We start from the raw sequence: 10126 nt of genomic DNA on the forward strand, positions 1-10126 counted from the left end.
CTTAGAATGGCTAAAATAAGAAAGATGAAAACATGACATTTGTTGGTGAGGATGAAGAGAAAAAGGAGCCCTTGTACACTGTTGTTGAGAATGTAAATTCGTACAGCCACTGTGGGAAACAGTACGGCAATTAAAATTAAAATAGGAAAAATTTTAAAATAGAAATACCATACGATCCAATAATTCAACTATTGGGTATTTACTCAAAGAAAATGAAAACACTAATTTGAAAAGATATATCCACCCCTGTGTTTATTACAGCATTATTCACAATAGTCAAGATATAGAAACAACCTAACTGTCCATCAATAGATGAATGGTTAAGGAAGATGTGGTATATTATGCCAAGGGAAGTAAGTCAGATGGAGAAAGACAAGTACCATATGATTCTACTCATAAGTGGAATCTAAAACAAATGAATAAACAAGCAAAAAAGCAGAATCAGACCTATAAATATAGAAAACAAACTGATGGTTGCCAAAAGGAAGGGGAATGGAGGGATGGGCAGAATGGGTAAAGGGGAGAGGGAGATACAGGCTTCCAGCTATGGAATGGGTAAGTGACAGGAATAAGAGGTACAGCATAAGGAATAAATATAATATAGTCAATGATATTGTGACAGCAATGTTTGGGACAGATGGTGGCTATACTAGTGAGCATAGGGTAATGTATAAATTTCTCGTATCACTATGTTGTACACCTGAAACTAATGTGACATTGTGTGTCAACCATACCAGAGAAAGAAGAGGAAGAATAGCACAGACACTCTAGAAAACAAAATCAGTGACGCATGAAACAAGTTCCAGGGCTCTTACAAAATGCAGAAGAAAAGGATAAAAAGGTAAAAATGATGAAGGAGAAGATTGTGGCTCTGCAAAGCGGACACCGCAGATGAAACCTAATGGCTTTAGGTGTTACAAAGGAGGAAACAAGCACAAGTGGAGATGAAGCAATAATCAAAAACATACATTAAGTAAAAAGCCACTTCTCCCAGTCCTATAAAGACAAGTATCAAGAATAGGGGGATTCACTGTATGCTGGACAAAATCAAAGAAAAGAGAACCACACTTGAACATGACTGGCCAACATGTTTGAATTAGAAGAATAAAAATAAATCCTACATTTGCCCAGGCAGAGAGAAAAATGTTGCCTTCAAAGACTGACCTTAACCTTTCTGTAATAGCAAATGCCAGAATTTGAGAAAAATCTTAGTGCTTTTGGATGGGAAGTTTGTAACCCAAGAATTTTAAAAGCATCCAGATTGTCTTTCACGTGTGACAGCCACAGAAAGACCTTCACCATTATTCAAAGGCTCAGAAACTGTTCATTGATGTGATCCTTCTACTTAAAAATATCACTTACAAATATACCAGAAACATGCAGGAGATAAAAAATGAGCAAAAAGAGGAGTTCTAGGCATTGTGTTGATGAAGTCACACTTTACATCCTAAAATCAATAATAAATTGAATTTTGTAATTCCAAGCCTGAAGGCATTCCTGCATTTCTCTGCGCTCCTAACTTTTTCCACTTTCTTGGCACCAGATGTAACTTGTGAGCTGTATCATTTAGTCCATTGTGCCCCCTCTCAGGTGAAACCTCTTGTAGTGTCCATGGCATTCTTCTCTCCAAGTGCTTGTTGACAATGGACGACCTATGTGCAACACTAAGTAAGAGAGGCTGGAAAAGGGCTCAAAAATTTTGACTTCGTTCTATATAAAAGTAAAGTGAATATTTATATTCCGGCCACTTTCAATGCCGGAGATATTGAAGGACAGTGTTCTGTATTTTTTTCAAACACATATTAAACAACTCTATTTCCTGGGATTTAATCTAGAAAAGGTTATGAACAACCCAGTGGAAAATTTTCTCACCAAGGTCCTCCTTCCAGTTGCTCCTTACTTTAGCTGTATAAAACAATTACATGTATTAAAAGACTAAGAAAAATGTAGCTGAATGTTAATAATATTAGCCAGTAAGTGGTGGGATTTAAGGTGATTTCATGTTTTTTTTTCCTTGCAGTTTGCTGTAGAATTTCACAACTGAGCATGTTTTATTGTTATAACTAGGAAGGAATTGAATTTCAAAACCACAATATTCAAAGGATATAAATAACACAACTCACAAAAGCAGAAACTTGAATGACCAGTAAACATGAAAAAATATTCTGCCTCAGAAGTCTTCAGAGAAATTCAAAATAAAACCTCAATATATATTTTCAAACCCATCAGAATGGGCAATAATTTAAAAGTTTGGCTATACCTTTGGTAGTGAGGATGTGTTGTGGAACTCTCACACCCTACTATGAGAATATAAATTAGCACAAGCTTTTAGAAATTACTGTCAGTATTTAGGAAAGTTAACAATGTGCATATCCATGATCCAGCATATTACACTTTTAGATTGTTGCAGCATTGCTTATAATGATAAAAATGTGGATATAAAATCCATAAAAAGGAAAAAAATGGATAAAAAATTGGTTGCATCTTCGATACTGTAATTAAAATCATCGAACATGAGCTACAAAGAACAATGTGGAAAAACTCAAAAAACATAATATTGAGAGAGGAAATGTAAGTTACAAAGGAATATTTATAGTGGGATCTGAGTTTTATAAGTTTAAAAACTTAAAAATCAAACCTTACTTTGTTTATGGATACAATGTATATAGTCAAATTATAAAAGTATACAAGGAAATGATAAATTCAAGATGGCCGTTTTCTTTGGGGACAGATGTAAAATTGGGGAGGGGTATCAGAAGGGGCATTGACCATTCTACAGTGATTTTTCCTTGAGAAAACAAAAATCTGAGGCATGTATATGAAGATGTTCATATCTGGCAAAGTGATATAGTAGGTAGGTACATTACACTTATTTAAATAGTACACACAATTTTATTTGCTTGAAATATGGCATAGTAAAAAGGAAAAAAAATGTTAACAATATATTTCATTTGTAATATATCTTTTTATAAATATAAAAGTAAAGTCTGTACTTATAATTTTAGTGTGCCATAGGATCACAAGCAGATAAAGTATTTATAACATAAATACTGGAAGGAAATAAAATAAAAATCAAATACTAGTCATTTCTGGGGAATGGGACTATATATAATTAAAAGGTTTTATTTTTCTGTATTTTTAAAACTTTCATTGAGATTATACTATTTTTATAATGTAAAATATAAAAAATTATAAAAATATGTTAAAAATGTGTTTGGTTCCTGTGTACGTTCTTTATTTAAAAAAAAAAAAATTACGGTTGGGGCACCTGGGTGGCTCAGTCAGTTAAGCATCGGACTTCAGCTCAGGTCATGATCTCACGGTTCGTGGGTTCGAGCCCCTCGTTGGGCTCTGTGCTGACAGCTCGGAGTCTGGAGCCTGCTTCAGATTCTGTGTCTCCCTATCTCTCTGCCCCTCCCGTGCTTGCACATGAGACAGAGAGCAAGTAGGGGAGGCACAGAGAGAGAGGGAGACACAGAAGCAGAAGCAAGCTCCAGGCTCCGAGCTGTTAGCACAGAGCCGAGGCAAGACTCAAACTCATGAACCATGAGACCATGTCCTGAGCTGAAGCTGGACGCTCAACCAACTGAGCCACCCAAGGCACCCCCATGTGTAGGCTCTTTAATGTCATGCAGGTTTGGCTTTATCCTATGGACTACCATTTCCCAAATTGTGATACTTGAGATGTTAATTTGTGTTCCTGGAAAATAAAACGTTTTCAGGGTCAACAAATTTAAAACATGATGTCTCCCAGGCCTCCTGCTTGAAGAAGCACAATGCACATTTACACAGTAAGGGCTCAGAGAAGTTATGCAGTAAAAAACAAAAACAAAAACACATTCAAAAACTTAATTAACATTTTTTTCAACCCTGCATTTCCCAGATACATATGATTACAGAGCCTTTTATCAAGGGAGTATTTTTTTTTTTTATCATTTGAGGGATATTTGCTCTCAGAAGACACAGTTTATGAAACTTGCTCTTAATTACAAAGATATCCAAAACATCATCTAAAAAGCAGCATGATTACAAGAGAGATTTTGGACATTAAAAGTGGCAGTGTTGGGCAAGATAGACTGGAGGTGACAAGGACTGGAGTCAGAGAGGTCAAAGTGCAGTAGATAGCAGGTTATAGGGGCTTCAGTACATTGCATTACTGATGGCCTTAGCCACTCACCACGACAACCACGCTCCTAGTACACAAAGAAACACTTCTCACATGTGTGCTGGGATTTGTCTGAGCTGGCCCTACACTGTAGGTTAGATCAAGATCTCTTCCGTGTATCTCATTTTCCTTAAACAAGGGATTACAGAAGATATGTTCTTTCTATGGCAAAATACAAGCCTATGTCAAGTCTTGTGTCACGTCAGCTCACATCCCATTGGCCGAAGCAAATCCCATGAGTGGTCAAGCCCAAATCAAGAAGGCAAGGCATTACACTCTGCTTTACTGTGAGGCCAAAGTAAGTCACATGGCCAAGCTTAGCCTCAGAAGGCTGGGGAAGTATATTCCCTTCAGGAAACTGGGAGTTGGGGGAGGAAGTAAAAATTTGCTGAATAATAATCTCACTGATGCCTCTGCCTGTTTACAAAATGAAGAAAACACAGCCACTTGCTAGATAGTGGGCCTTTGCATATATTGAGTCCATCAATGCGGGTTCCATTTCTGAAAGAAGCCAAGGACACCATGAAAGGGTGGTTTCAGCATGGCACAAACCTAAAGAAAGTAGTGTGACATCTGAACCCTAACTACACCTCCAGTTGTGATAACAAGTGAGTTAGAGTATAACATGTCTGGGAATCGCTGAGAAGAAAATTGCTAAGAACTTATAGCAGGATCGTCAGAGTTTAGCCCAAATTGTTGTGCCTGGCAGAGATGACCAGGTGGGTGAGCTGGCCTTCTTTCACATTCCACATAGCTTTCTTCTTTTGACATTAATTGATATTTAGTATTTGAGACATGAAAGAGTCTAGATCTCAAAGAATAATTTCAATCCCCAAGCGAAAAAAACGGAGTGATCTTGAATATTTTGAAATAACGTGGATTAAAACTGTAAAACCAAACAACCTGTCACATTTTTAGATCCTTAACATTTTCACTCGAAAATGGTTTGGTGCAGCGTTCTACATTTAATACCAATGAAACATAGAGGATAAGGATTTGTTTTTTTCAGTTTCCATTTCCACATACTAATTGTGTAACTATGATACATAAGCAACTTCCTACATGGGGGCACACAGCCTCGTTCTTGCTCTAAAGAGTGCTAATAAAATATATTTTGATGTTCTCTCTTCTGGCTGGAAAGTTTTTAAACTGATAAGAACAGATACTACATTTGATCTTAGCCAAAAAGCTGAGAAGCGATAGGCAGAAAGTTTTTAAAAGCATAGGGATCATGTCAAGCTGTATTGAGGAGAAGCTGTAAAATGAAGAAATGACTAGAAGGAAACAGAGAAGTTCTTGGCCTGTGGCCAAATTATGAAAATGGCAAACTTGTCCATGGTACTTGGTTCTCATAAACATCCTGGCCTTCCTGCGCTGGCTCTGGGGGCAGGGAATCTGAAACTCATTCCCACCGTGGGATAAATGACTTATAAGGATTCCTGCTTTAAACATCGAAGTGAAAATCTATAATGAGCAGGAAAGAGCAGGAATGGTAGGTGGGGGGAGCATTTTGGAGGGTGAGGATTCTTTCAGTATGCATAACATACTATCAGCAAGTCACCATGTATGTGCTATCCACAGAAATACATGTGCATATGACATGTTTAATGACTCACTGAGTCTATAAAGATCACTTCATATGTAATATTAAAAAAAGAAAAGGTGGGGCGCCTGGGTGGCTCAGTCAGTTAAGTGTCCGACTTTGGCTCAGGCCATGATCTCACAGTCTGTGAGTTCGAGCCCCGTGTCAGGCTCTGTGCTGACAGCTCTGTTTTGGATTCTGTTTTGGACCTGTTTTGGATTCTGTGACTCCCTCTCTCTCTACTCATCCTCCACTCACATTCTGTCTCTCTCTCTCTCAAAAATAAATAAACATTAAAAAAATTAAAAAAAAGAAAAGGTGCCCAAGATAAGATAACTTAGATTTATGGCATATCTTTTATATCGAGTGTGATCCTATTTAAAAAAAAAATGTAACTCAAAATGAAAACAAAATACATAGAGTGGTAGAGATATAAAGACTTGAGAGATGGACTATCAAAAATTGTTACCAATATTTAGTATTCATTTTTATACATTGGTAATCACTTGTTGAGCCTCTACTTGAGTGAATATCTGCCTAGAAATTCTTCTAGGTACCAGTAGCTGTGTTACCTAAATTAGATTGTTCATTGCTGTCCATTCAACAGCCAGTCCCAGATTAGTAATTATCAGCAATAATAATGATGATGATTATAGCATCATTTACCCAAAATGGTCTTAGAAACCTACTACTGTGATTTTGTTTTAGCATCATCTGCTTTCAGCCACTGACCAGAGGGATTGCGGATGGTCACCTTACCTTTAGGCCTGAGTTCTATTAATTTGTTTATTCAACAAGTACTACTGAGCATTTACTCTGTAAAAGTCTATGCTAGGTACTATGGGAAATGCCAGGAGGAAAACTACACAATCTTTGCTCACAGTGAAATTATAATATAGCAGGATGTGTGTGTATGTATGCATGTATACGTGTGTGTGTGTGTGTGTGTGTGTGTGCACATGTCAAATTTAAATGCTATAAGACATGTTTATCCAAGATGTTAAGATACGCAACACGGGGAAGGGGATTTTTAGTTAGAGTGGGTAGGGGAGAAAGAAGAGGAGTGGGAGACATTGGGGGCCTGCATGTGCAAGGGAATTTGGGGGCTGGGGCTAGAAGGATGATAAGGCACTACAAATAATGGAGTGGTCTTAATGAAGAATTGAGAAAAAAGAGACATATTAGCCAAATGGTAAAGATTTCCACTTGACTGTGTTACGGGTTAGGTGTAGGGGTGTAGAGGAAGTAAAAGTTGGGAAGATAAAATTGGGAAAGAGCACAGAAAACTTCAAATTTCCAGATAAGGGGATTGAACTTTATTTACAAGATACTGGTGAGCCACTGGATCTCTTTGAGCAGATGTTTGGCATGACACGAGCTGCGCTTTGGGAGAATTACTCTGGCATCATGGATAGGATGATTTGGACTAAAGAGAAGGGAGAATGGCTTCAGGCAGTCCAAACAACTGTCCCAGTAGCTCCGGTCAAAGAAAATGTGGACTTGAACTAGAAGGTGGATAGAAGGGGATAGGAGTAAACAAAATTTCTAGATGAATTAATGAAGCGGCTGGGAGGCAGCTGGGAAGGTGTCACTTGAATCTGGGAAGATGTCAGTTGAATTTTTGAGTCTCCCCAGGTTCCCACAGACCAGTTTTTCTTGACTTCAACACTATTGATAATTTGTATTGGACAATTCTTAGTTGTGGGGCTAAACTGTGCATTGTAGGATGTTTAACAGCACTCCTGGACTTTCTTCCCTAGATGCCTATAGTAGCCCCCACCCCCACTCCCATCTCATCTCCATTTGTGAAAATGAACCTGTCTCTAGACATTGGCAGGTGTCCTCTGGGGGACAAAATCATCCCCAGTTGAGAACCACAACCCTATATAAAACTAATAGAGCAACTAGAATATAAAATCTAACAACCCGCATAAAATATCTCTGTATCTATCTTCTATTTACCTAACTTGTCATCAATCTATCTATCTATCTATGTATCTACAGTTACTAGGTTTTAAGGTATCTCCACAAACTCTAAAATATGAATGGGTTGGGGGAAAACACTGAGAGCCAGGAGAACTGTGCATAGCCATCATATTTGTAGATGGAAGTAAAGGGAAGGCAACGTGGATTCTGAAGGTCAAGAGTAACAGAGCACCCCCACATCCCTGAGAGGGGCTCACTGAAAAATGTGGCTGAACTGGGGCATAGTTGTGCAGATCAAAATCACTGTGCGAGCAAGGGGACTGCGTCTGATAAGATCTAATGGTGCTGGAGCAACCTGGGCCTTATCTGCCATTGATGATAACAAGCCAATATTCCTTTCCAGCACACAGCTTCTGAACTGAGAGGAACAGGGACAAGAGGGGCAAAAAAATCAGATGAGAATGGGATGGGGACATGGAAAAGGGAGAGCTCACAAAGCACAAGGCCAAATTTTGAAAAATCATTTTGAGGGAAAAAAAAAAACCAGAAGGAGTTTAGAATCATGAATCTGAGAGTTATTTTGGCTTCTCCTTCCCCCTAAAAGTTGACGAAAACTCATTTACTTACATGTGAGCAAAGGAAAAAGTATGCAGTCTAATAAAGAGAATGAAGAACAGAATAAAATTCCACATGGTCTGGGAGACACATGGAAGATGTGCCCACAAAACAAATGAAAACTGAAACCCAGAATTTCAAAGTGAGCTAAAAGACACCAAGTAAAGGGTAGAAGCCATGACAATTAATCACAAATGGAAAAACTCAGAAATGAGGTGATTAGGAAAATTTTAAGAGAGAGCTTTTTCTCAATAAGTTGAGAAAAAAAAAAGAAATAAAATAGTAAGATCATTTTTGTAATTAAATTGATCCAAAGTAGCAAGGCAAATAAACAGAAACAATAATTCAGTGAGAGAAATAGACTGTGTGAAAGGAAGAGAGTTTTAAAAATCAAAAAAGTGTGAATTAAACACTTTTAAAAAAGCATCTGAGCCCGGGGGTGGGGCGGGGTCTGGGTGGCACAGTCAGTTAAGCGCCGGACTCTTGATTTCTGCTCAGGTCCTGATCTCACGGTTCGTGGGTTCAAACCCCACATCGGGCTTTCACTGTCAGCACAGAGTCTGCTTGGGATTCTCCCCCTTCCCTCTGTCTCTCTCTCTGCCCTTCCCCTGATCATGCTCTCTCTTTCAAAATAAGTAAATAAACATCAAAATAATTGAAAAACCATCTGAAAGAAAGGGATGTTTCTTGTTAATTTTTTAAATGTTTATTTTTGAGAGAGAGAGAGAGAGAGAGAGAGACAGAGTGTGAGCAGGGGAGGGACAGAGAAAGAGGGAGACACAGAATCTGAAACAGGCTCCAGGCTCTGAGCTATCAGCACAGAGCCTGATGCGGGTCTCGAAGCCACGGAACCGCGAGATCATGACCTGAGCCGAAGTCGGGCACTCAACCGACTGAGCCACCCAGGCCCCCGTGAAAGGGATGTTTCCTTCAGAAAAATCAGCATGTTTATTACAGGGGTTTGTTACCTAGAGTCAAGGACCGTAGGTTTTGTGGATAAAAATCATGTGGTCTGTGGACTTTGTTGGGAAAAATATATGTTCATTTTTGCTAACCTCTAGCTAAATTTAATACTTTTCTTTAATTAATATGTATACACCAGCATATAGTAATATTAACAGTACCTGTGACTTGCTCACCAAAATGAGTTTTAAATGTCACACTATCAAATTATAGTTTTAAAAAATATTGCCAAATATAATTTATGTTCATCATTTTTTTTTCAAACTTATAGTGACTACTATACCTGCCCGTAGGTCTAATTATTCAATATGGTAATAAAGAAGTAAATAGATCACTGTCTCACAATTTAAAAATATTTTGAGAACTATATTTCGGTATAATCAGTTTCCTTTGCTATTCTATACATTCCATTTTATGCATTTAAAAATATTATTCTGAGAAAGGGTCCATTGGTTTTACCAGACTGCTAAGAGTTTCCACAGTATAACAAATTTTGTGATCTCTATTATATAATAGGAGTCTCTAAAGGGAAATTATAATTCAAAAAATTTTCTTGAAATAAAAGGCAATTTGAAATTACATTTCGAGGGGACTGGAATTGCCCCATAATGGCCAACGCTATCCTGCAAAGAAAAATCATTTGGACATCCCAGCAAAAAGACCAATAGAAAGCAAATTAGATTGCCATCAGTATCTTTAAAAGCAACACTTTTATGACCAAGGAAAACATAGCAACATATTTAAGAAAGCTAAGGAAAGAAAATGTGGGCCAAGATTTTGATGCTCAACCAAATTGACCTTTAAGTATAAAAAGCCTCTGGTAAACTGATGTAAACATGCAAGAACATGGAGAATATTGTTCTCATGTGCCTTTC

General features: G+C 37.9%; 1 pseudogene; it reads right to left on the minus strand.

Moving 5' to 3' along the window:
- Window positions 1-5256: 5256 nt before the first annotated feature.
- LOC125933590 (uncharacterized) lies at window positions 5257-5366 on the minus strand (annotated as a pseudogene).
- Window positions 5367-10126: the final 4760 nt, after the last annotated feature.

Source organism: Panthera uncia, chromosome D2 (assembly GCF_023721935.1).
Source record: "Panthera uncia isolate 11264 chromosome D2, Puncia_PCG_1.0, whole genome shotgun sequence".
Taxonomy (NCBI): Eukaryota; Metazoa; Chordata; class Mammalia; order Carnivora; family Felidae; genus Panthera; species Panthera uncia.